This window comes from Engraulis encrasicolus, chromosome 11, assembly GCF_034702125.1.
Source record: "Engraulis encrasicolus isolate BLACKSEA-1 chromosome 11, IST_EnEncr_1.0, whole genome shotgun sequence".
Classification (NCBI taxonomy): Eukaryota; Metazoa; Chordata; class Actinopteri; order Clupeiformes; family Engraulidae; genus Engraulis; species Engraulis encrasicolus.
Window position 1 is genome coordinate 15,918,598 of NC_085867.1, and position 25,140 is coordinate 15,943,737.

At 45.4% G+C, this 25,140-nt stretch overlaps 1 protein-coding gene across 1 annotated transcript in view; it reads left to right on the forward strand.

Annotated features, from left to right (window-relative positions):
• The window catches only part of gpat3 (glycerol-3-phosphate acyltransferase 3), a 71,238-nt gene extending 51,612 nt beyond the window's left edge, over positions 1-19,626 (forward strand). The window contains exon 15 of the mRNA XM_063210025.1: positions 19,556-19,626. The gene's annotated coding sequence lies outside the window, so the exon portion shown is untranslated. The remainder of the gene's footprint in view (positions 1-19,555) is intronic.
• Positions 19,627-25,140: the final 5,514 nt, after the last annotated feature.

The following is a 25,140-nucleotide window of genomic DNA, read 5'->3' on the forward strand; positions in this document are numbered from 1 at the left end:
CATGCAAAAAAGAAAAAATGCTGGACTGATCAATATATCGGCCCGTTTTTTTTCTCTGAAAGCATGGTACTTGTATCCAGACAATCAGTGGCATAGACAGACACAGATGCTGAAGACAAATGCACTAAGATGGGAGTGGTTGGATGCAGGCTTGTGGCTTTTTTTCCCCAACTACGCAAGACTATATTGCCTTTGGGACTTGCTAAATAAAAATATATCATCCCTGCACAGCAAACATGGAGCGGAATTGGATCAGAATTAGTTTAAGTGATTATAATTGCTTGTTTTAACTCCCCAAGTGTAATTTTAAACCCTTGAAAGGCCATTGTTGTGCAGTCATATTTCGGATTTCATTGAGATTGTGGAGGGATATAACTCCTTAAGTCTGTGGGAGTCAGTTTAACCCCTTAAGATAAATTTGCTGTAACCAAAATGGCAATGACCGAGTCGTAGTGCATTACTAAAGGCCCTGTGTTATGTCATAGTACTGTAGCACTATGGTAGCTAACTTTTCAATGACTATTACAGCATACCACTGAGGTACGGTGTGCATTAAGTGCATTAACTGTCTGACTGCTCAAATATCAGTGACTTTTTCCAAGAAGTTACAAGAGTTAGTGGGACATTTCAGGACACTTCCATCTTGAATACCTTGTCCAAGCCAACTCTCTCTACATAACAGGGACCTTATTAGATATTGTGAACCCCCTGAAAGATCTAAATTATGGGCCCCCATCCCAACCATAGTCCACTGTGGGACCACTGTGCAGTTTTTCAATCCCCTGTGTAATTCTTGTCCACCCCCTTCTCCTTCGCCACACCACACAAAGTCAGAAGAAGTGCTGATGTACATGGATGTAAAAGCCCACGTTAATGCAGTGGTTCCCAAACTTTTTCAGCGGGGACCCCCTTTTAGACTTAAAGGGCTATGCCACTATTTTCGGGCTTAGTACAGTTAAAATAGTTGGCAGTATGTCGCTAAGCTAGTGAAAGTCAATGGATCCATGCTACACGGATCCATTGACTTTCACTAGCTTAGCGACATGCTACCTCTTTTGACTTGTCTTAAAGCAAGACAGCGGCTTACATGAAAAATAAGACACTTTATAAACCCTGGTCAACGATTTTAACTGTATTAAGCCCCAAAATAATGGCATACCCCTTTAAGAATAGTTTTTGTCCATTAATATTATTGCTAGATTTTCCATTCATAATTTGTCTAACATTACTAGAAATCCACGGGACAGCAAATACATCTATTGACCATACAAGTGAATACTGTTACTAACCAAATTATGGAGTCATGTTAGCTGTTAGTTGCTAACCTGTTGATGTCCCATTTTTTATGCAATGTCCCTTCTATCCACGATCCCTCCTCAGTACCTCTGCGACCCCCATAGGGGTCCTGGCCCACAGTTTGGGAACCACTGCCCTTTTGCATGTGATGATACAACCCGCACAGCCATAGCAGGTCTAATACACACACTGAACTATTATTAAAGGGGTATGCCACTATTTTGGGGCTTAATACAGTTAAAATCATTGGCCAGGGTTTATAAAGGTGGTAAAGTGTCTTATTTTTCATGTTAAGCGTTGTCTTGCTTTAAGACAGGTTAAAAGAGGGAATATGTCGCTAAGCTAGTGAAAGTCAATGGATCCGTGTAGCATGCTACAATGCTACATGGATACATTGACTTTCACTAGCTTAGCGACATATTCCCTCTTTTAACTTGTCTTAAAGCAAGACAACGGCTTACATGAAAAATAAGACACTTTACCACCTTTATAAACCCCAGCCAACGATTTTAACTGTATTAAGCCCCAAAATAGTGGCATACCCCTTTAAGGACAAGGGTCCCCTTGCTGCAGCACGGTACCTTTGGCAGACCCCTGTACACCCCTGCTGAGACGAACGTCCTGTTCCCTTAGTCTTCTCAGTGCCTCGCCATCTTCTCAGCCCCTCCTCACGCAGGAAGTGATGATTCAGACCATCCCCTGCCATCGCCATGGCAGCTATAAGCACTCTACTCCACTCCACTCCACAACACTCCACTCCACTCTCTCTCTCTCTCTCTCTAACCCCCCCTCACCCCTCTACTCCACACGCCATCATCATTATCATCATTGCGCCAGCCCGACGTTCCTGTCTAGCCTCCCCATCAGCCAATGGTGGAGTGAGTGAGTGGGAGGAAGGAGAATGGGGGGGGCAGGCAGGGCCGCTGACAACTTTGTCCAGGCCCAGGACAAAGTCATGTGTAAGGGCCCCCCGTCCCACCCAGTATGTAATGAGGACTCAATTTTGCCCCCACCCCCCTCTCTCAGGGGCCGGGACAACTCACCCCTTTGTCCTCCTGTGTCGGTCGGCTTCCCTGGGGATAGTGATGGGGGGCGGGTATGGGTGGTGTGGTTGGATCTGGTGTCCTTGCAGATGAAGTGGTCACTTGTTCAACTTTTGGTCATTAACCTGAGTGCAGCGGGCCGTTTGCACTCCTCGCCGGCCCTGTACTGCCGTATTTATTGTCCAGGGACGGCCTAATGGATCCCAGTTAAGGTGTGTTAACAATTTTTTCCATCGATTGATGAGGGAGGAATCATAGCAGCGCTGGCTTAGCTTAACTTTAGCCCACACAAGATTTAGTGCCTTTTAAGGTAGTAGCGATGAATATAATGCTTTAGAAAGAGCTTCCCTAGATTATATATATGACACCTGCTACATTAAGCTACATTAAGGTTTAATATGTCTTCATTACTGGCAGGCGGCCCAACCCCTTCAAGGTTGAAATAGAGATCCACCTTTCATTATGCCACCCATCATTGCTCTGCGGAGAGAGATATCAAATAATAATGGAATTGTTGAAACAGCTCTGCCCGAGAGCTGTTAATGTTAATCGATGTATTAAGCATTAAAGATTTCCATAACAGGACTTTGAACGCCTGCCCACGGGAGAGGCCGAAGAGACAGGGAGAGGGAAGGGGAGAGGGAGGGGGAAGGGGTGTAGGAATTGCTGCTGTAACAAGTTCAGACACCAGTAAGTCGTGGACACCACAGAAGACCAAAGACACAAATCAAATGTATATGGGGGTTTATTGAAACAAGGGACACAGAAGACAAATGGGAGGATCGGAGGAATAGCTGCTCACCTACAGGGGTATCAATGCAAACAGGAAACACTACAATACTATAACCACTACAAATCCTATGACTAAAGACACACAATATATCAGCATGCAAAGGGTTAAAGGCACTGCAAACTGTTAAGAGTAAAACCCCAACAAACATTAAATAAATAAGACTGTGGTGAGCAGCTAACCCCTCACCCCAGCCAGTGGCCCACGATGCACAAGCTTAAAACCCAACTAATTAAATAGACTATGTTTTAAATATAATTATCTTTATTAAAGTTTAACACATAATATCTAAAAGCATAAAATCAACACACACATTACCAATAACAACTATCTCACTGGGCCGCTGGCTAGAGTAATTGGTGGCGCACAGTGTCCCAGCACAGGTTGGCCACCCTGTCTGAGACAAACAAAACAGAATGAATCAAACACACACACACACAAACCTTCAATCACACATTAAGACTGCACTCATGCACTCACACAACACCAACGGAACCCAGCTACAGGAGAGTCAGGTGAGTCACCAAGGTAAGTTAACCAGGTAAGTTACACAGTCTCAACACATAAACACTCAATATCTTTCACACAACACAGGCACTCAAAAGAAAATAAAGCTGCACGCCACCAACCTTACCCCCTTCACAATGGAGACCAAAGAGGCCCGGCACCTCCAACTTCCTGTTTTTAAAGGAAGCCATCATTTCTGACCGGGCACTTCCTATCCCTCAGCGCCACAGCTCCCCTATGGTCCCGGCCCAGTCATTGCACCCACCCCGAACAGTCCAACCTGTTACACCCCCCTCCGCTTTCACGCAGCCCGTCCTCGGGCTGACCTCAAGCATCCCGGTATCGTTCTGGCGGGACACCTTTGGTGGCACGGAGTGACCGACGTGGCCCCTCAGCGTCAGAGGCAGCCCCGTCCTCTGTGGACGGACGTGCAGCGGGAGTGCAGGTCGTCAGTGGTGGTAGGAACCAGGTTGGTGGGAACAGCCAAGGAGTTGGGGGCCTAGCCACGTCTGCAGCTTGGGTTGAGGGTCCAGGTCCATCTGCTGCCGTCGCCGTTTCTTCCCCAGGGGCCTGTAAAGACAGAGGACAAGGCCGAAGCAACTTCCTATGCAAAACCCTTTCTTTCCCACTCCCCTTTTCAGGCTTAACAACATAAACAGGTATGTCAAGGTTTGGTTGTTTAATCACCACGTAGGGCATATTACTCCAAAAATTTGCAAGTTTGCCATGTCCCTTAGGACCAACATTACGAACCAACACCCGTTCTCCCACCATTAAAGGTCCAAGGAGACCCTGATTGTCGTGTTGTTTCTTTTGATGCTGCCCTGCCCCGCCAGTCAACTCACCCGCTCTCCGGTAGGCGTAGTGTAGGCGCTCATGGTGTCTTCTCACCCACTCCTCCACGGTACTCTGTTCATCCACAGGGTGCCCCAGCATCACATCCAGGGGGGTCCTGACATGCCGGCCGAACATGAGGTAGGATGGGGTATACCCTGTGGAGCTATGGACAGTGTTATTATAGGCATGCAGCATTTCAGGTAAGTAGTCGGCCCACCTTTGTTTCTTCTCATCCACCAGAGTTCCCAGCATTCCAAGTAGGGTCCGGTTGAAACGTTCTGTGAGGCCGTTACCCTCTGGATGGTAAGGAGTGGTATGACTCTTCTTACAGCCGTATAGTTCACAGAGCTGCTTCACCACTGCTGCCTCAAAATTTGGACCCTGGTCTGAGTGGAACCGGGACGGACAGCCAAAGTACTGTATGACCTGCTGCCACATGACCCTCACTGTGGTGACTGCTGTTTGGTCTCGGGTGGCTGCTGCCCAGGCAAACTTGGTGAAGTGGTCAGTCAGCACCATGATGTTTTGAAAGCCCCCCACTGCTGCTTCGAGGGACAGAAAGTCCATGGTGACCAGTTCGAGAGGGTAGGAGGCAGCAATAGGGGTCAAGCCAACAGCTGACGTGCCAGGTCTTTTCCTAAGGATGCATGGCGGGCATTCTGAGTACCATTTCTGGACATCGGCAGCCATGTGTGCCCAATAGTAGTTTATCTGCAATGTTTTCAGAGTCTTTTCAGTTCCAAAATGTCCCATCTTGTCATGGCAACAGGTGAATGCCTCCCTCTGGAGACTTTGAGGGAGAATGAGCTGGTAGCGCAGCATGTTGGTGTTTGGATCTTGAATGCACCGATACAGCACTCCTTCTCGAAGCCGCAGACGGGGCATCTCTTTCAACAGCCTCAGCACGTTGGGGGTCTCTCGTTCTCGCTCCTCCCGCCGCAAAGGCCTCTTTGTCTGGAAAACATGCAATACACGTGAGATTACAGGATCTTGCTGTTGTATTTCTGCCCACCTCTCCATTGTCCAGTCTTGTCCTATTCTGGAGCCCCCAGAGGGTGGTGGCTGGTCTGACACTGGTCCTGTAGAGGCTGCTGAGCAGGACCCTGAGAGGCAAGCTTGCACCACTTCAACGGTCACCTCTTCGAACCCGGGGACTTCCATGCCATCGTCTTCCTCTGGCACCACTGCAGCACCTACTGGGTAACGGGACAGAACATCAGCATTTACATTTGACTTGCCAGAGCGGTGCTTGACCTGGAATCTGTAGCTGGCCAGCCGAGCCACCCACCGTTGCTCCACTGCCCCTAATCGTGCTGTGGCCAGATGTGCAAGGGGATTGTTGTCAGTGTATACAGTGAAATCTGATCCAAGGAGGTACTCGTGGAACTTTTCAGTGATTGCCCACTTAAGAGCCAGTAGTTCCAATTTGAAAGAGCTATAATTCGCATCATTGCGTTCTGCACCCTGGAGACCCCTACTGGCATAAGCAATAACCTTCTCCTGTCCATCTTGTTTTTGAGAGAGCACAGCCCCTAAGCCTTTGTGGCTTGCATCTGTATAAAGCAGGAAGGGTAATGTGAAATCGGCAAATGCCAGGAGTGGTGCCTGCACAAGGCCTTGTTTTAGGGATTCAAAGGCTGCTTCACAATCATCTGACCAATTCCATGGGGGGCATGATGCTTTGGCCTTAGGTTTCTTGGTGGGGTGCCCTTCCAGTAGCTTATGCAGTGGTGCTGCTGTTTGTGAGAACCCCTTAACAAATCTGCGGTAGTACCCAGCCAGGCCAAGGAAGGCTCGCAACTCTGTTGTGGACTTTGGTACCTTCCATTCCTGAACAGCCACCACCTTGTCAGGGTCTGGAGCTATTCCAGCATCAGATACCACGTGACCCAGATACTGGACACTGCTTCGGAGGAGCTTGCATTTGTCTGGTTTCAACTTTAGACCCTGCTGGGAGAGGCGAGAGAAGACAAAATCAAGGCGATCAAGGTGGCTATTAAAGTCTGGGGCAAAAACAATCACATCATCAAGGTAAATCAACAATGATTGATAGTTTTGATCTCCCAAGCAGCTCTCCATCAGGCGTTGGAAGCTTGCCGGTGCATTGCACAGTCCGAATGGCATTCGTTGGAACTCAAATAGCCCCATAGGAGTGGTGAAAGCCGTTTTGTCCATATCTTTTTGGTGCATTTTGACTTGCCAGTAACCTGACGCAAGATCAAGGGTCGAGTACCAGCGGGCCTTCTTTAAGCTGGCTAATGCTTCTTCCACCCGGGGTAGGGGGTATGAGTCTTTTCGGGTTACTTGGTTCAGCTGCCTATAGTCTACACAAAACCGAATGGAGCCATCCTTTTTCCGTACTAGGACTATAGGAGAGGACCATGGACTTGAGCTGGGTTTGATTATGTCTGCATCCAACATTCGTTTAATCAAAGCCTTGACCTCACCGTACAGATTTGGAGGGATCTGTCGATATCTCTGTCTGATTGGGGCTGCATCCCCTGTTGGTATCTCATGTAGGATGGTCTCTGTGCAGCCATAGTCCTCCTCATGCTGTGAAAAGACAGACTGATGTGTAGTCAACAGTGTGGCCAGTTTTTCTTTTTGCTCAGCTGACAATTGCACCCCTTCTAGGTCAAATTGAGGTGGTGGGTTGGCGTTCACACTACCTGCTTCCACTGCATTTACTGGCACCCCACTGGCTTCATTGGGGACCAACTGCAAGTCAGGACAGTCATCAAACACTTCACACACATTTAATGTCACCAATTCTCCCAATCTTTGGTATGGGTACAAGGTCATTTGTGTATTACTGATATTTCGGACACGCACCTGCATTTGACCATTGTTCACATTCACCAGGGAGCGAGCCACCAGCAGTCCGTCTCTGGTGGGCAGCGGCTCCATGAGAGCTTCGTAACTTCGACCACAAGGTCCTTTTCGAGCTTTACAGTTCAAGAGCACCTCACGATTACCTGGAACTGTTACAGGGCGTCGACTGGCCAGACGGGCATAGCCCACGAACCCCTCTGGTGAGGTGAAGCGGTGTTCTTTTTGGCAGATGTGCATAGCTTTCTGCCACATGACTTTTCCAAAGGTGTTCAATGGTGGTTGCCTTTTGACATCACAGGGGGCACTGTTCTGGAACAAGATCTGCCAAACTTCTTTGATGATATTCATCCCCACTAGTGCAGACACTGTCAGACATGAATTTTTGACTACGATTACTCCCACATTCTCTAGGCTTACACCAGCAACGTCCACCTGAAGCGTTACATACCCCAGATATGGTATTTCTTTGCCATTGGCTGCTCTCAGCTTTAGCCAGGAGGTTGGATCCTTTAGCCGTTGACCATTCTTTCCGAAATGCTCTTCAAACCAGTCCTGACGCATCATGGATACTTGGGAGCCAGTATCCAGCAGGCACGAGACAGCAACTCCATCCATGGACACCTGTATCATGGGGCATTCCCCAACAAGATCACAAGAGGGCAGACTTGTGCTTGAAGGGGCATTTTCAGCTGTGGAGTTAGCTACATGCAATGACAGGGAACTTGTATGGGGTGGGTCAGGTTTTGCCATGGGCAGTGTCGAGGGGGACTGGTTTGTTGGTGGAGGGGTGACAGCAGAATGAGAGACTGGTTTGAGATGTGTAGGGTTTACTGCAGACACTACTTGGTGAGGGGTGGGGCATGACTTTTCCTGTGACCTAGGAGGTGCATGTAGTGGATCATTTACAAGTGGGCCTACCGTTTGATCCTCAACAGCAGGGGGCACTAGTTTAAAGTGGGCTGTGGGTTCTGCTTAGGGCAATTGCGGGCGATGTGACCAGGGGCTCCACAGTTAAAGCATATGGGGCGCCCTTGTTTATCATACTCACGGGGCCTTGGCTGTCGACCTGCCCGTTGGTGTCTCGGGGCTGGGGAATAGCTCCGTGACCTTTGGGGGGCCTGCAGCGAGCCATTGCTCTGGGAACTCCCCTGCTGTCTTGATTTCTGGAACTCTTCTCTAATACCCTGCAGGAGGGTCTGGGAGAGATTGTTCACTTGGACTTCGACTTCCTTTGACAGCTCTGCTTTCAGTTCCACTTTCAGTTTCTTAAGATCGTCCTCCCAAGGTTGCTTTTGTGTGGCATTCCTCACTGCTCCACAATAGGCATGGCCCTCTTCCTCCAACCCGGCACGCAGCACTGCCTCAGTCTTCACGTCTGAAAATTTAAGGTCATTATTCAATGTTACCTTTAGCCTCAGGTCCCTCTTCAGCCCTTCATCCGAAAGTCCAGAGATGAACTGGTCTCGCATCAGCACCTCTGGGTTCAGGATATTGGCAGCGTCCTTCACCATCATTTTTTGCCAACACTCCTGTAGGCGGAGCGCAAAGCCTCTCACACCCTCTTCAGAGTGTTGCCTACAATTGAAAAAGAGCGAGCGAGTGACTGAGGCAGAGGCAGGGCTAGCATACAAATCTTTAAGCTTTTTGAAAACTTTAGCTACTGTGTCTTTGTCAGTGTCAGGTAAAATGGCTATCTCCCGCTTTGCTTCCCCATCTAAGCAGTTAATAACCCAATCAGTTTGGTTTTCTTCTGGTACAGCACACATTCGAAACCACATTTCCAAATCACTTTTCCATTGTTTAAAAGAAATGTCATTTGCCCCTCTCCCCCCTGAGAATCTAGAACAAGGCATCATGTATGGAAAGAAAGATGGCATAGACAAAGCTCTGGGTCTCCCCACTCCCTCATTTTCGTTTTGAGACATCTTCAATGGTGTACGACTTTTTAAAAAATTACTGGTGCTGCAGACTACGCCAAAGATGTAACAAGTTCAGACACCAGTAAGTCGTGGACACCACAGAAGACCAAAGACACAAATCAAATGTATATGGGGGTTTATTGAAACAAGGGACACAGAAGACAAATGGGAGGATCGGAGGAATAGCTGCTCACCTACAGGGGTATCAATGCAAACAGGAAACACTACAATACTATAACCACTACAAATCCTATGACTAAAGACACACAATATATCAGCATGCAAAGGGTTAAAGGCACTGCAAACTGTTAAGAGTAAAACCCCAACAAACATTAAATAAATAAGACTGTGGTGAGCAGCTAACCCCTCACCCCAGCCAGTGGCCCACGATGCACAAGCTTAAAACCCAACTAATTAAATAGACTATGTTTTAAATATAATTATCTTTATTAAAGTTTAACACATAATATCTAAAAGCATAAAATCAACACACACATTACCAATAACAACTATCTCACTGGGCCGCTGGCTAGAGTAATTGGTGGCGCACAGTGTCCCGCACAGGTTGGCCACCCTGTCTGAGACAAACAAAACAGAATGAATCAAACACACACACACACAAACCTTCAATCACACATTAAGACTGCACTCATGCACTCACACAACACCAACGGAACCCAGCTACAGGAGAGTCAGGTGAGTCACCAAGGTAACTTAACCAGGTAAGTTTAACAGTCTCAACACAAACACACTCAATATCTTTCACACGACACAGACACTCAAAAGCAAATAAAGCTGCACACCACCAACCTTAACCCCTTCACAATGGAGACCAAAGAGGCCCAATACCTCCAACTTCCTGTTTTTAAAGGAAGCCACCATTTCTGATCGTGCACATCCTATCCCTCAGCGCCACAGCTCCCCTATGGTCCCGGCCCAGTCATTGCTCCCACCTCGAACAGTCCAACCTGTTACACTGCCATACGCACAACTTTTCTACCGGCCATAATTAGGGAAAGTAGCCATTGGCTGGCCCATGACCCTCTGAGCTGCCGCAGTTCCCCTCGGTCAGTCAGGGGAGAGAGAGAGAGAGAGAGAGAGAGAGAGAGAGAGAGAGAGAGAGAGAGAGAGAGAGAGAGAGAGAAAGAGAGAGTGTGTGTACGGTACGCATAATGGAAGCCAGGAAGCACAGCTCAGTGTAGAACGTCAGGAGGCTTTATTCCTAACACCTCAAATCCTCAATACACTTGTGACTGAATTAATAGTCTGGCTTTTATTTTGGTAGCATGCCTGCCTTCCCTTCTTTACAGGAATTGCTGTGAGGTTACGGGGTCAAGACAGATGGTCTGGGTCAGGACAGTAATTCTAGAAGCCTTGATTTCATTTGCAATAGCTTTTCAGGCTGTACTGTATTCTATATGTTGCACTCTGTGCTCAAGAGTCTTATCAGGTTCTTGGCGGTATGCAAATATGAGACATAGGCTAGTACTGTCCACGATTTACTTTCTTCACACAATACTTACAATTTAAAAAAAAAAATAGGAGGATGATGGCAAGGGTTTATTTTTATAGTATGGTGCAGACACACATTTACCCAGGGGGTATTCATAATGTTATTCACTGTAATTTGTGTGTGTGTGTGTGTGTGTGTGTGTGAGACATTCCGTTGTCCGGTAATTACCGGTCATTGGCCGGAAAAAATTTAATGTCCGGAAAACAAAATGTCACCGGTCAAAGTGTCCGTTTGAAATTTATAATAGCCCAATCCCGTCTATCCAAAATCTACTTTCTCTTCTTGGCCGTACACAGCTACGTCCTCGAAATGTAGGCTAGATAAACAGCCAATCGTGTGTGTGTGTGTGTGTGTGTGTGTGTGTGTGTGTGTGTGTGTTTGAAAAAATCGCACCAATGAGTTCTGTGACAAATGGATAGCTGCAGGTCATCATCATCTCCATTATCATCTTGCTTTGAGTACCCACACAATAATTGGCCTGGCAAGACCTTTCCCTTTCCGTTTGCAAACTGATAGGCCTTGTATTGTAACCACTGTCTTTGTGTACTAAAATGGTTGTAGGCCTGATTCACATTCGTTTATGAGCAAACAAGAATATAAAAGATATCATTTGAAGTGTACAAACAATTTGAAGTGCACAAACTTTTTTTCTAGACACACCATTAATACCTGGCAACCTTGTATATCTTAAATATTACACAGTGCACCTTTAAGTTTATTTACAGAATTCACCGTGCTCCTTCACAAATGTTACCTTTCATGAATAGTTACCACCACCATCAAATTCTAAGTATTCATTATGACTGGGAAAATAGCAGTTTTCATACATGATTTCCACCATTTTGAATCTACAAAAATAGGATTTTTTTAGCTGCAAAACTTGCTGTACTTTGGTCATAATAGTAAATATCACTTTATAGTAAGTATTCATGAAAAGATCATATTTGACAACAGGCAGCACAGTTTCAGTGAGCAGCATAGTTGCAATACCTACTCTGGCCACAATCCTACATACTGTAGTATAGACAGGGCTTTAAAGATGCACTGTGACTTAATGCATGTTTGTCATGTGTCTACGGCAGGGGTCCCCAAACTAAGGCCCAGGGGCCGGATGCGGCCCGCCAGGCCCCTTTGACCTAGCCTGGGCTACCTTTGACCGGCCCTCCACCTCTCTGCATCTCACCATTTGAACTGGCCCAAAGAAGCAATCTTCACAGAAAAAAAGATAAAATAAATTTCATAAATATTTTAGAAGTTGAACTTCATCTAAAAATATGTAATGAGCTAGGCTATGTTTGAGTAGTAAGACAAGCCCAACAGTCATATTGGCTGGTGATGAATAAAGCTAATTTATTATATGGTTGTGACGTCATCGGTCGAATGCTCCATTCATTTCAACGGGGCTCCCCAACGTTCGCACGTCTGTTATTTTTCGATAACGGACGGGTTGGTCTATAACAGACCGCTGTCAATGGCAACAAGACTTTTCACTGCTAAAGCGACTTTTCAACAAGTCTCTAATCCTGACTCTAGACCTGTTGTCCTGGCTACCTAGCTGTTAGCGGTGTTCCACAACGGCACTGTTTTGTTTTGCGCAGCAACAATCTTTTGACATTAAAAACTATAATAGCCTAGACTTCACATTAAATAGGCCTAAAGAAATGTCCCCGCCATGTGTGAATCATTTAAGTATATCCATCCGCGTCGGGGTCTAAAGATTCTCTCTGTCGTGCTGTTATTCCACGATAGGGACCTTCTCGCTGAACGTTAACCCTTACTTAGAGGCCTGATTTCTGACATAGGCCTACCATATCATAGCATTTTATCTGTGCTAAGCATGTGAAATAAAATCCTCCATGGAAGTCCCCCTTATACGAGTTACAAAGTAGCTTATGGTAGTTCAAAGTAGGCCTAGGCTAGGCCTACTGTGAAGACCATGAGACTCTGGTGAAATAAACGATTTGCCTCATGCCTGATGCCTCTAGGCCCTACTGGTCTGGTGTAGCAGGCCATGTAAGCTCAAGTAGCCTCTTAGAAAGGCCCTCAGACTTGCCATGATGCTGCGCTGCATCTACCACATTCCCACTTGGAGGTATTTGTTGCGCCATGAATTGCCGCTTCATCAAGGTTGGTAGGTATGCTACAGAGATTAGCCTACTTTATCAGCAAACACTGCGAGACACCCAACACTGGCATCGAGCAGAACGCAAGTCAGCGCCATAACCCCATCGCTAAACATTCCGAAATTAATACAACAAACGCTTACCGGCTGCGTTCCAGAACTCACATTTCCACAGTAAAGTCGTCTTGGCTTGGTTACAGAGAGCATAGCAGAGTCTGCCTGTAGCTTCCAGTATTGTCTCCCAAACGGTCAAACTAGTCTACAAAGCCTAATTATAGGCACCTGCACTCCAGTTTGCCGTGCAAATCAGCTGACACCAGGCGCGGAGTGGCCATCGGGAGATCGGGGACTTGTCCCGGTGGGCCGCGGCCGCGAAATATATAAGACCGGCCGTCTTATGTTCTCAACCGGCCCCAAAGTGTCTCATCTGTGCGCTCAGTCGGCCCCAGAGTATTTGGGTTTCGGATAAGAATAACCCACTTCAGTTCGGTTCTTGTTTCTGACAGAGTTGACTCACCACTATATATACCGTCTACCCGACCGCAATACCTCAGTGACGGTGTCAAACAGTAAATTGGCCACACCCCTTCTCTACTGATAATGTTCATACACCGTAGATCGCGGAAGTTTACTAGATCTTAGTAACATAGTTTCGTTTTCAGTATTTCAAGAACCTGTGATATTTAGATTGGTTACCAAGCAATGGAAATATTGGTAAGTTGTGATTTATTTTCCGATTTCCACATGACTGTTACAGTTTACAGTCTGCCACTCCAGATTCACTTGTTCTGTGGTTATTGACTTGGGTTACGAACAGACTCCACCAAGTGGTAAGGAGGTGAACTGCAGCTAAGCAGGAAAACACGTTGTACATGTTTTGATGGCATTGGTTTGTTAGAACTAACGGTAGGCCTATATCTCCTTACAGTCGAAATAATGTTATATCATACATATATTTATATGTGGCACATTTAGGATGTAGCCTATGTAATGTCTGAAGAAATGGAACAAAATAATTACCACACAAGATTCTGATGTGAGCAGTGCTGGGTGTGTAGCCTAAACTGTGGATTAAAATGTAATTGCAAGAAACAAAGACATTTGCTGCGACGAAGACAGCGTTTTAAGGTAGGCCTACACCGTTTGGTTATTAATTTTGTTGACTTATGGTTGTGCTTTGAAGTAGCCTAGGTTTGGCTTAGTTGATGCATGGTGGGTTTATTGCACAATGTAGATGTAACGGAGGCTAACTAGCACAGAGTTGGCGTGGAACGTTGGTAAACCTCCCTCCGATAGCTTCATACAGTCTCGTGCCGTTGGGCCGAGAGACTAGTCTCTTGGCCCAGCGGTATCGTACTGTGTCTCCCATTGCCGAACCGTTGTAGTTGACGAGGTCGCACGTTCGATCCCCGAGGGGGGTGAACAGGTGCAAGATGACCTCCGTCACAGTGGTGCCGTATGACCCGGGATGGGAGTGAGGTTTAAGGGGGAGAGTGTAACGGAGGCTAACTAGCACAGAGTTGGCGTGGAACGTTGGTAAACCTCCCTCCGATAGCTTCATACAGTCTCGTGCCGTTGGGCCGAGAGACTAGTCTCTTGGCCCAGCGGTATCGTACTGTGTCTCCCATTGCCGAACCGTTGTAGTTGACGAGGTCGCACGTTCGATCCCCGAGGGGGGTGAACAGGTGCAAGATGACCTCCGTCACATAGACAGACTTTTTGTAAGCTATAGCCTACTCTTCTAAAAATCCCCACACTCAAAACTTTGTGCCCATGCATGCTCATCCTGTCTTCCTTAAACGATATTTCAATAGGCCTACAAACTGTCAAAATGACAGTGGAGTGCACATTTTCATGGAACAGTAGCGTGATGTAGCCTAACCTGCAATGTTCTATGGTGAATGCTTTGGACTGTGATGATGGCTGTGTAGGCCTATTTCATCAAGTGTAGGCTACAATTCTCCACTTCAGGTTGATATTTTGACAACACTAATGTCCACATGTAGTAGACCTACGACTGCAGATTTCGTGTTTTTTGTCTTTTTGGTTAGGAAACCATGTTGTTCGCGTTGTTGTTGTTGGTTTTTTTTGTGTTGGTGGAGGGGTAAAAAGGGCCGCTAAGGGAAAAATTCTCCCGGTGGGAATACTCTTCCCACTCCGCCCCTGGCTGACACGCTACAGCTGACGGTGATCAACCGCGACTTCTCCCTTGATTAGGCTAATTAGTTGACTCACGCTTCTAATAATCAGTTCGCGGTCCTCACCACATCACCAACGATTCTTCTTTTCTATGTTTTCTCCCGTTGCAACCTTGCACAAGAAGAGCTCTAGTGGCTCGATTCCATAGCTTGGATTCTTGGATTGAGTTTTATCACTTTCTTCACGGTCCACTCTCCTTGTCTTTCTGTCTCAGACTGTAGGCTTATCTCTCACCCTCAAGCACATACAGTGCCAAGCCACATTATTAGAATATCATGAAAAAAATGAATTTCATGAAACAAAATATTTCATTAATATTTCATTGATTAAGGATTCATTCATTGCCCACATTTGTACTATTCTAATCATGCATTTGTTTATTTTGTTGACCTCCCCCCCATGAATTGTAATATCATACCACTAGTGGTGTAATTAGATTTGTGAGAGCATTTCTACTTTATACAACTCTGGGGTGCGATTCTCAAAGTGCGAAGTAGCTAGTCTGTTAGCAATGTTGCATAGTAAATACTATAAAAGTTGCTAACTCTTGTGTCTCGAACGTTAGCACACAAAGTAACTACTGCTTGGAGTAATGTGCACTCTGAAGTAGTGGTGACTTTGAAAGTGAGGTGCCTCCTATCCGTATCTGGACAGTGAAGTTGAAGTACAGCTGGAGTAGATCCATTGAGTCCAGACATCACCTCAGCCACCCCAAGTAACACACAGCGCTAGTCTACTTCAGAGTGTGACTCCACCCATTAGCTAAACTTGTAGTACATATTTGACCACAAATGTGTCAATATCTTTTAATCCTGTGGTGCAAAAGCGATGAAAATCAATCGACATGCACACAAAGTGATGATACAGCTGCGAGAGTGTTCAGAACACAAATTCACGTCATGTCATTTGTTCGTGAAAAAAAAACGTCATATCCTTGGAATCTGATGAATCCCACACTAATAATATACTTTTAGCTGTATACCGATTGAATTGCGTCTCATTTCGATGTGTAATTTGTGAAATATTTAGATAAGAAAGTATTGGTTACTCCCGGAAATGCGCTGGCTTACGTGTCAAGTACTTAAATATTTTTGGCGCGAATTTCATTTCATAGCCTAGGGGTATTTACGCTTGCCTATCAATGGGAAGACGCGAGCTACGCGGGTTCGAAACCAGTGTGCAGCATGTTGACAACAACTCGTGAAATCGTGTTTTGGACCCTACAGTGTAACACATTTTCCCTTGGCTGCACGTGTGTGTTGGTAATGCACAACATAAGTTATCTATTTCTGCCAGATATTTCCAAAATTGTGGCACTGCAACCATGTGGATTCGAACCGGTGTGGCTTCTGTTTTCCCATTGGGATGCAAGCGTGAATACCACTAGGCTATGGAATGAAATCCGCGCGAAAATTTCTTAGGCATATGACACTTCAACAGACGATTTTCTGGGAGTAACCACAACTTTATTGTTCAAATATTTTACAAATTACACCTCGGGATGAAACGAAATCCAATCGGCATGCAGATAATACTGCATTATTGGTGCGGACGGTGTCAGATTGTAATGCCACGGCCGTGTTTTTTCACAAAGAAATTTCAAGGTGTGTTATGGAGAAAACAGCGGAGTCACGGTGTCGTGACATCCAATCAAATGTGCTGGTGGTGGTTGTACACTATTGCTTTCTACTTCACGCACTGAATTTAGGAGGAAACAGCTGATTCATGACTCAGCAATCATGCTTATCTCTTGTTGCTTCTTTGGTCACGCACTGCAATGCCAAGAAAGTAAGTAGCGGTGTGGACTCAGGAAAGTAGCCGCACTACTTTTGGCTTACTGTGGGAATAGTAAGGTTTCGAGAAATGCACGGATTTCGCCTTGAAGTAAGTAGATAACTACAAAGTACATCTGTAGTTCAAAGCTAACATTGCGGAAACGCACCCCTGGTTGTACTTGTAGCAAAGGGGAGTTGAACGGGAGCGTACCTCCCCGGGTCCTATGTTCCCTGGGTCCAATGTTCCTCGGGTCCTATGTTCCCGTCTTTGTATGGGAACGGGGAACATAGTACCCTTTTTCTAAAAAATGCGACCCTTTTTCTTAACCATGCGGCAGCAGTCTACTTGGAAGCAGTCGGGAACATATCACCCTTTTTTTTGAAAAAAGGGTCCTAAGTTCCCCGCATTGTATGTTTCCAAGTTTTCAAATTGTGCCCTTCCCAAAACCATCCCTAAACCTAACCTGTCGTAATGCAATGTTTCTGAGTTTTCAATTTGTGCCCTGACCAAAATCCTAAACCTAGCCTGTCACAATTGCAACAGCCATGTGGCAGCAGTCTACTTTGAAGCATTGTGGAACATAGAACCCTTTTTTGAAAAAAGGTTTTGGGGAAATTAAATTATCGCTTAGTAAGTAAGTAAGTAATCGTTGTCTTCCCACTAGCGGTTTGTTATGTAGGCTGTGGGTGATGGTGATGTGACTGAGAGAGAGGTGCGCGTGTCTTTGCGGAATCATGAGAGCATTGAAGAGTTGATGCCGAAAGCTGTAGGGCCTATTGCCGTGGAGTGACGGACAGTCTCCGTGTGCGAGCCCTATCTCTGTCATTTCGTGGAGTTTTCACAAAAAAAATAACTTTGATTTTCGTGGTGCATTCATGTTATTGCCCGTTTTTCGTGGTTGGGCAACGAAACACTGCCTATTCATTTGAATTGCCCCAATGCTGCTATGACTACCGAAGCGTCTGCAGGGGCGGGGAGGGGGTGCTGACAGAACACTGCTGATACACTCGGGACTCACTAATTCGACGCCCTTTCGGTACTTATGTCATACGACCCTAAACCTGAACCTAACCCTAACCTTAAACCTAAACCTAAACCTAAACCTAACCCTAACCTTAACCCTAATTAACCCTAAACCTAACCCTAACCCTAACCATAACCTTAACCCTAAACCTAACCCTAACCCTAAATTGCTTGTTTGAAATGTTTGATTACCATGTGACGGTACTGAAAGGGCGTCAAACTAGTGGGTCGCTAGGCAGCAGTCGGGCAATTCAAATGAATAGGCAGCGTTTCGTTGCCCAACCACGAAAATTAAAGGTTTCTTTTTTCGTGAATACTTCACGAAATGAAAGAGATACGGTTTGGTGTGCACAGCCAATGGTCTTGTGCAGGTCATGCAAATGAGAGTTCAAGCTACCGGTTGTTAGGAACGGTGAAATAGCCTATTTGACCGGCATGTTATTAAAATGTCCGGAAGATGAAAACTCGGCCGGCCACTTTGTATTGCAGATTTATAGCGGAAACCCTGGTGTGTGAGTGCGTGCATGCGTCCATGTGCGTGTGCATGCGTGTGTGTGTGTGCATAGGTCTTATAAGAACTGGAATGAGAATGTTCCAGACTCCACACTAAATAAGGTGTCCAATGCAAGAAAATGAAGAAATCCATTTTTTATCCACAACCAATGTTGTATTTATCATGGACATATATTGTATGTGTTGCTGGTTCTTGCTGGTACCTTGTGTAAGTCACTTTGGATTAAAAAAAACATCTCCTGGATGTAATATAATGTGCTTCTTGATACTCAAATTTAGAAAGACCGGCCCCTTCAGAGTGAAAGATATTAGTTGGCAGACAGGGACGATTATTCTTTGAGGTAATTTGGGACCAGAGCATCGAGCGCTATGCGAGAGGGAGAGAGGGAGAGAGAGAGTGCTCTGAAATCAATTCTGTTTTTTGACAAGGAGCTAGTGTGTGGAGGCAACTACAGGTGAGATATGATCATAATTTTCACCCTAGTAAGTGTGCAAGCAGCGGCAGCAATGTGTATTGCCTGAAGGGTCTTTAGAGACATGTAGGGAGTAATAAATTGTATTCATTTTTTGCTATACCTTGATGGGGTGGGACTTTTTTTTATAATGAAAGGTTTTGGTGAACAGCAAACCAAAAAGTTTCTTAAACTCATGTTGGATCATAGTTGGTTGGATAGATAGTGTAATTCTCCTATCCTTTAGAGTTTAGACCTATATGTACAATTGTTAAGCACTTTGTTTCACAATAAAAGTAGGCTTTGGCTTTACTGTGTAAACTTTGGCTTTTACTTTATAAACTCAAACCAACCTTTACTGTGACACAAAGTGCTTAACAGTTTCCAATGGGCTTATGGGCCTAAAGGATCAGAGATTTACACTATCTATAATGGTCCTTTTGCATTCACCAAAGTCAGAAATTGTATGTAATTTTCAGCAGCTCATAGCGATGTAGGATGTGATGTATAAATGTGACAGTTCTGCACCGGGCGTCATCTCAATCTACATTTAACTCTTTCTCCATCATAAGATTCTGATCATTCTCACATACTGTAATCAATATACTATAAATTACAGACGGAGAAATAAGAGAATCCCCCCCTCAAAAGAGACCATAGCAATATTTTTTGTCTTTCTGTGCTTTGCATGACACCACTGGTATGTTTTTCTTCCATTTCCTGTGTTTTCCAGCGTGGCCCTGTGATGGGCAAACAGATGCCGCACTTCAAGCAAACACCTCCTGCTACGTGGACAGAGTGCAAGTAACATGCTCACACTCAACTCTAAGAGGGTGCGAGAGAGAGTTTGTGTGTGTGTGTGTGTGTGTGTGTGTGTGTGTGTGTGTGTGTGTGTGTGTGTGTGTGTGTGTGTGTGTGTGTGTGTGTGTGTGTGCATGCACGTGTGCTTGTATGTATGAACGTGCATATATGCGTGTTTGAGCGAGAGAGGGGGAGAGAGAGAGAGAGAGAGAGAGAGAGAGAGAGAGAGAGAGAGAGAGAGAGAGAGGGGGAGAGAGAGAGAGAGAGAGAGAGCAAATGAGTGAGAGAAAGAAAAGACAACAACACATCCAGCATGCAACTTAGACCGCCAATGATGCGGGTGAATGAGTGAGAGAGAAAGTGAGTGAGTAAGACATACACTGAGTGAGTGAGAGAGTGAGACATGCACTGAGTGAGTGAGAGAGTGAGACATATACTGAGTGAGTGAGTGAGTGGGTGAGCGACTGGAATAAGGGTGGCCATAGTGAACGGGTGGGTGGGGATTCCTGGATGCCGCACACGACGCAGCATAAATAAACGCGGCGCGGTGGGCTCGGGTCAGACCCGCTCGCCTCGCTCGCGGCCTACGCCACGGTGCCCGGCCCACTGTATAGAAAGAAAACAGGCTGCCCTGCGGGATGCCGGAGCAAAAAAGCGGAGCAGCCAGATATACAAGGCCCCGGGCCCTGTGTTTCTTTTTCCTCCGCAGCGTCCAAAAGGGTTAGTCATGTTTGCTTTACAACACTTTGATGAGAGTAAATGTCCCCTCTGTCTGTATCGGACTCTTTCATTCTAGGGCAAACACAGACAAATCAACTGAGATTTTCTGCACTTGAAGTGTGTGGGCCACTTCATTTTGACCAGGATGAAGCTTGGACCATGGGATGAGTTTCTGTTAAACAGACTTAAATCACAAATACTGGCAAATTAAATAAGATGTTCTGCATGTTAGTGCTGGCCACTTTACTTTTGACCATGGAATTAATTTCTGGCCAAAAAACATACTAAAGTAACTTTTATTTTTGCTTATGAAATATACATTAGTGTCAGCAGCATAGTCTATTTTGGTCGACATTATGTGTGTGTCACCAACACCCACAAATACTTGACAGCTCTCAAGCAGTTACCACAAGCAAGAACTCCTACGTTGTCAAGGGGACTTTGGCCACACAAAGTCTCTGAATGTGAGGCAAAGGGTACATAAATAACGAACATTTAAAAAAAAAAAAAAAATCCCTGACGAGTGGAAAAACAATATGATGATTTAAAAAAAAAAAAACTCAAGTCATGAAAACAGGCAGGCACTGCATGTATGCATGCACACAGAGACACAATTATTGATGGAAAAGCATTTTCTCATTTATTGTTTCAATGCCCCATTAACAGGATGCAATGTGTTGGCAAGGCCTCCGCTAGGGGCTGTTGTAAGCAGATGGGCAGGTCTGAAAGATGGCTTCATTGCTGCATAAATTGAAAACGAATGTTCCCTGAAAACAAAAATAAACAAGAAAATGAAAGGAACAACATAGAACAGTAGTTTATGGCAGAGGATGCAGTGAGGCTTTGCCAAATTCAACAGTTTATGACCAGGCTCGCTTCTGGCTCTATAACAGAGGCCCCATCTGAATCTCCACATATCTGCATTAACATAGCTGGAGAGTAACTAGACGATCGCGTCTGGGTTTGGTCTCAGACAATCTGCTCGATTCACAGAGTGACGCTGACCAAGCATTTGAAGCAGTGCAAAGTGTGTTGCTCACTCCCAACAACTAGAAACATTTTTAAAATGATCTTATGTCCCTGTATTTGGAAGGACAGTAGAGAGAAGACGGGAAATGGTTGGGAGAGAGATATAGGGTTGGGAAATGACCCTGAACCTGTGATCCGCAATGTGCCCTCAAATGGTATGGCATATTAATGGAGTGCACCACTGCTCTCCCCAAGAATTTCGTAGTGGTGCATTTGGTGCTCTTGATTTTACAGCTGCACCTAAAGGATTTGTACACAGTACTGTTGTGAATTTCGCTTGTACTGCACTGATTCGCATGTAAAACTCAGAACGGTTTGATTTTTTATGTTTAATTAAGTTTATATGCAGTAGTGTAGCAAGGGCAAAGGTTGGACAAATTTATGTTTCTACTACTGTCCTGTATCATGTATTATAAAATATATCTATACAGCAGGGGTATTCAGAACATTATATACTGATTTGTAGTATTGATCAACGTCTCTATGGCTTTTTGTGCATAGTAATAAGTGCCCTCATAAATTATTATGATGTTTCAGTGTCAGCCAATACAGATAGAAGCATAAGACAGCATTAACCCCTACCTCCACCTCCATATCGGAAAAGGAGACTGGTGATATCTTTTTTGCCCTTGACAAATTATATTTATTTAGTGCAAATCTCTATCACAAGCCCTATTTGTAAGGCTTGCATTACAACCATTCACATACAATAGTTACATAAATGTGGACTTTATGTAATGAATCACAGATAAACATGAACATACATAAACTATATCTTATAAATATTTATGAATGCATTTGTAATGTTTTATGCCTAATAGGTTCTTGTAAAGTGTTACCAAAGAGCCATTACCTCTGAAATACATACACACACAAAAAAACTTAAAAAAAATGTTGTGAATGTTAGTGTTTCCATGTCATGCCACCGGCCAAATGGTTGATGTAGTCACAGGGTTTTATATGGCAAACAGATGTGGGAGCCCCGCGCCGCGCATGCAGTCACGTTTGGAATGCTCAGCACCTGTTTAGATCAACAGAGGCTTGTTCGAGCCTTTAGACAAGACTGTTTTCTTTCCATAGGCACCTTGCTGGATCCCAGCAGTATAGCCCCGGCCGGCACGCCAGTCACCGTTCCCCTAGCCGGCCTGTCTCCCGGCCGGGCAGTGCTGGACTGGGATAGAAAAACTGTCCGGGCATGTAGGCATAGAGCAGTGTTTCCCAACCTTTTTTGACTCGTGTACCGCCTAAGCCTTTTTGTTGTACCATGAGTACCCCCTATCTCATGCTCTCTATATATTCCTTTATCCCAGTGTGACTATACTCTATTCAATTGTCATTATCACATTTTTCCGCGTACCCCCTGAGGTATGCTCGCGTACCCCTAGTGGTACACGTACCCCTGGTTGGGAAACACTGGCATAGACCAGCAGCCCCTCACACAGTCCCCTGTTTTTCTATGATATTGAGATTATCTGAATCCATGTTTAAGATGGACCAGTGCGCCCATACCATCTACATTCAGGGCTGGCGTCTAAGGAAAAAAAACAAACAGCAAAAACAAAAAAAGCAACAGCTTGAGCCCCTTAAGAATGCCGGCCCACTGGGGAAAAGCCCTGTGTACCAGATTAGCAGTCCAGCCCTGCGGTGGGTGGAATCAGCTCCCCACATCTCTATCTGGACACCTTCGGAGGGTCACTTTGAAGGTGCTGCCAATGTATCGTTTGTTTTCGGTGCGCAAGATCTCAGGGAGACTTTTCTGGTGTGGTGAAAAGAGGGGGGGAAGAAATACGGAGTGAAAAAGCAGAAGCAGTGAGAAGAAAGAGAGAAGAGAAAGAAGAAAGGGAGAGGAAAATGAAGCCGTGTTTATTTTTCGTGTTGCCATGGGAGTTCGCGGAAAACCACAAAGCTTTTCTTTGGTTATTCTATCCTTGAAAAAATGAACTGACAAGGGGGCTATATTACTTCTGCCCACAGAAGGAAAAACGTCATTGATCTGAAAAATATTGTTCGGAATGTTGCATCTGTGTGGGGTTTAAAATTGTGGTCGAGTTTAGAAAAAGTTAAATGTTCCGGAGAAATACTTTATATTCCGCTTGGCAGCCCGACGCCTTTTACCATTACATTGTATTGGATGTCGGTCAGCTTTAGAACATTAATGGTCCTGAAAAATATTGAACATTCTGTTTGGCAGCCCAACCACTTCTATCATTACAGTGATTGTATTGAAGGTGACACGTAACAATTCTTTACAATCGCTGCAATGCTTGTTGACACTCCCATAAGGAATATTCTTTTTTACGGCGGCGACCGAGGCAGTCAAAAGGCCTCACAAGTGTATCAGTATCCAGCAGGCCCTTACCTTGAGCCCACCATTTCATTCTGTGCCCGCCTTTCACACAATTGACTTGTCATGTGTTTTACAGCTAATTAGCCCTCCGTCAATTAGCCCCCATGTCCACTGATAAAAACGTGGGGCGCTAAATTGGCCGTAAAACGCTGCTTTTCAAATCAAACACAATGACAAAAGCCCCCCGTAGCGGAGCTAACTGGCAGCAAATAATAAAGGGAGGCCAATTGTACACACTCGAGGAGCTGAGGAGAGAGAGATAGAGAGGGAGGGAGAGAAAGAGAGAGATAGGTAGAGAGAAATAGACAGAGATAAAGAAGACAACGGTGGTGTTTTCAGAATGGTACCCCCGGCCCTTCCGCATGCACAGACACACACACACACACACACACACACACACACACACACACACACACACACACACACACACACACACACACACACACACACACACACACACACACACACACACACACACACACACACACACACCCTGCCTTCGCTTTGTGCTGTGGTATCAGTGTCTTTCTCTGTGTGCTCCTAACCCCTGGCTAAATGGGGGGAGTCAGAGGTGATGGTGTAATTAAATGTGAGTGACGCTGTAAGCAAATTGCTAATATAAAGGCTTCCTCCCTCCTCCCCTCCCCTCTCTGCCTCCTCCCCTCTCGGCCTTATTCCTTATCTGCCTGCTCGCCCACACATTAGTCCCATTAAGGGCCTCAGTGCTGAGTATTGACTTGGGGCCTTTTAAGCGGCTTTTAATCTGGGGGAGTCATGTTTGCGTCGCGATCGTATCGTATCGTAGCGCCTGCCTGAGTGTCTGCGTAGGCTAGCTAGCTTACCCGCACGCATGCAAGCACACACACACACACATACACACAATCACACACTGCGTGCACACACATTCACATACACACACATATACACACATGCAAGCACACACACACGTGAACACAATACACAGGCGTGCACGCACATACTCACACACACACACACACACACACACACACACACACACACACACACACACACACACACACACACACACACACACACACACACACACGTGCACATAATCACACAGGCTTGCATGCATGCACACACCCACATGCACACACATTCACACACACATGCAAGCACACAGACACATGTGCACACAATCACACGGGCATGCACGCACACATACACACAGGTACACACACACACAAACCTGGAGGTCTTGGAGTTCTTTTATCTTGGAGGTCTTTTGCTTACACCCGGAAAGTATAGTTCATGCCAATCCCAAATGTAGTCTGTCGAAAAGTATATTATACCATATTACCTGCTTCAGGTATGAACTTTCAAGATCACATTTATTCATCTATTAAACTGTACAATAATTATCTGATTCTTATTTTATTTATCTACTTTTTATGAATCCC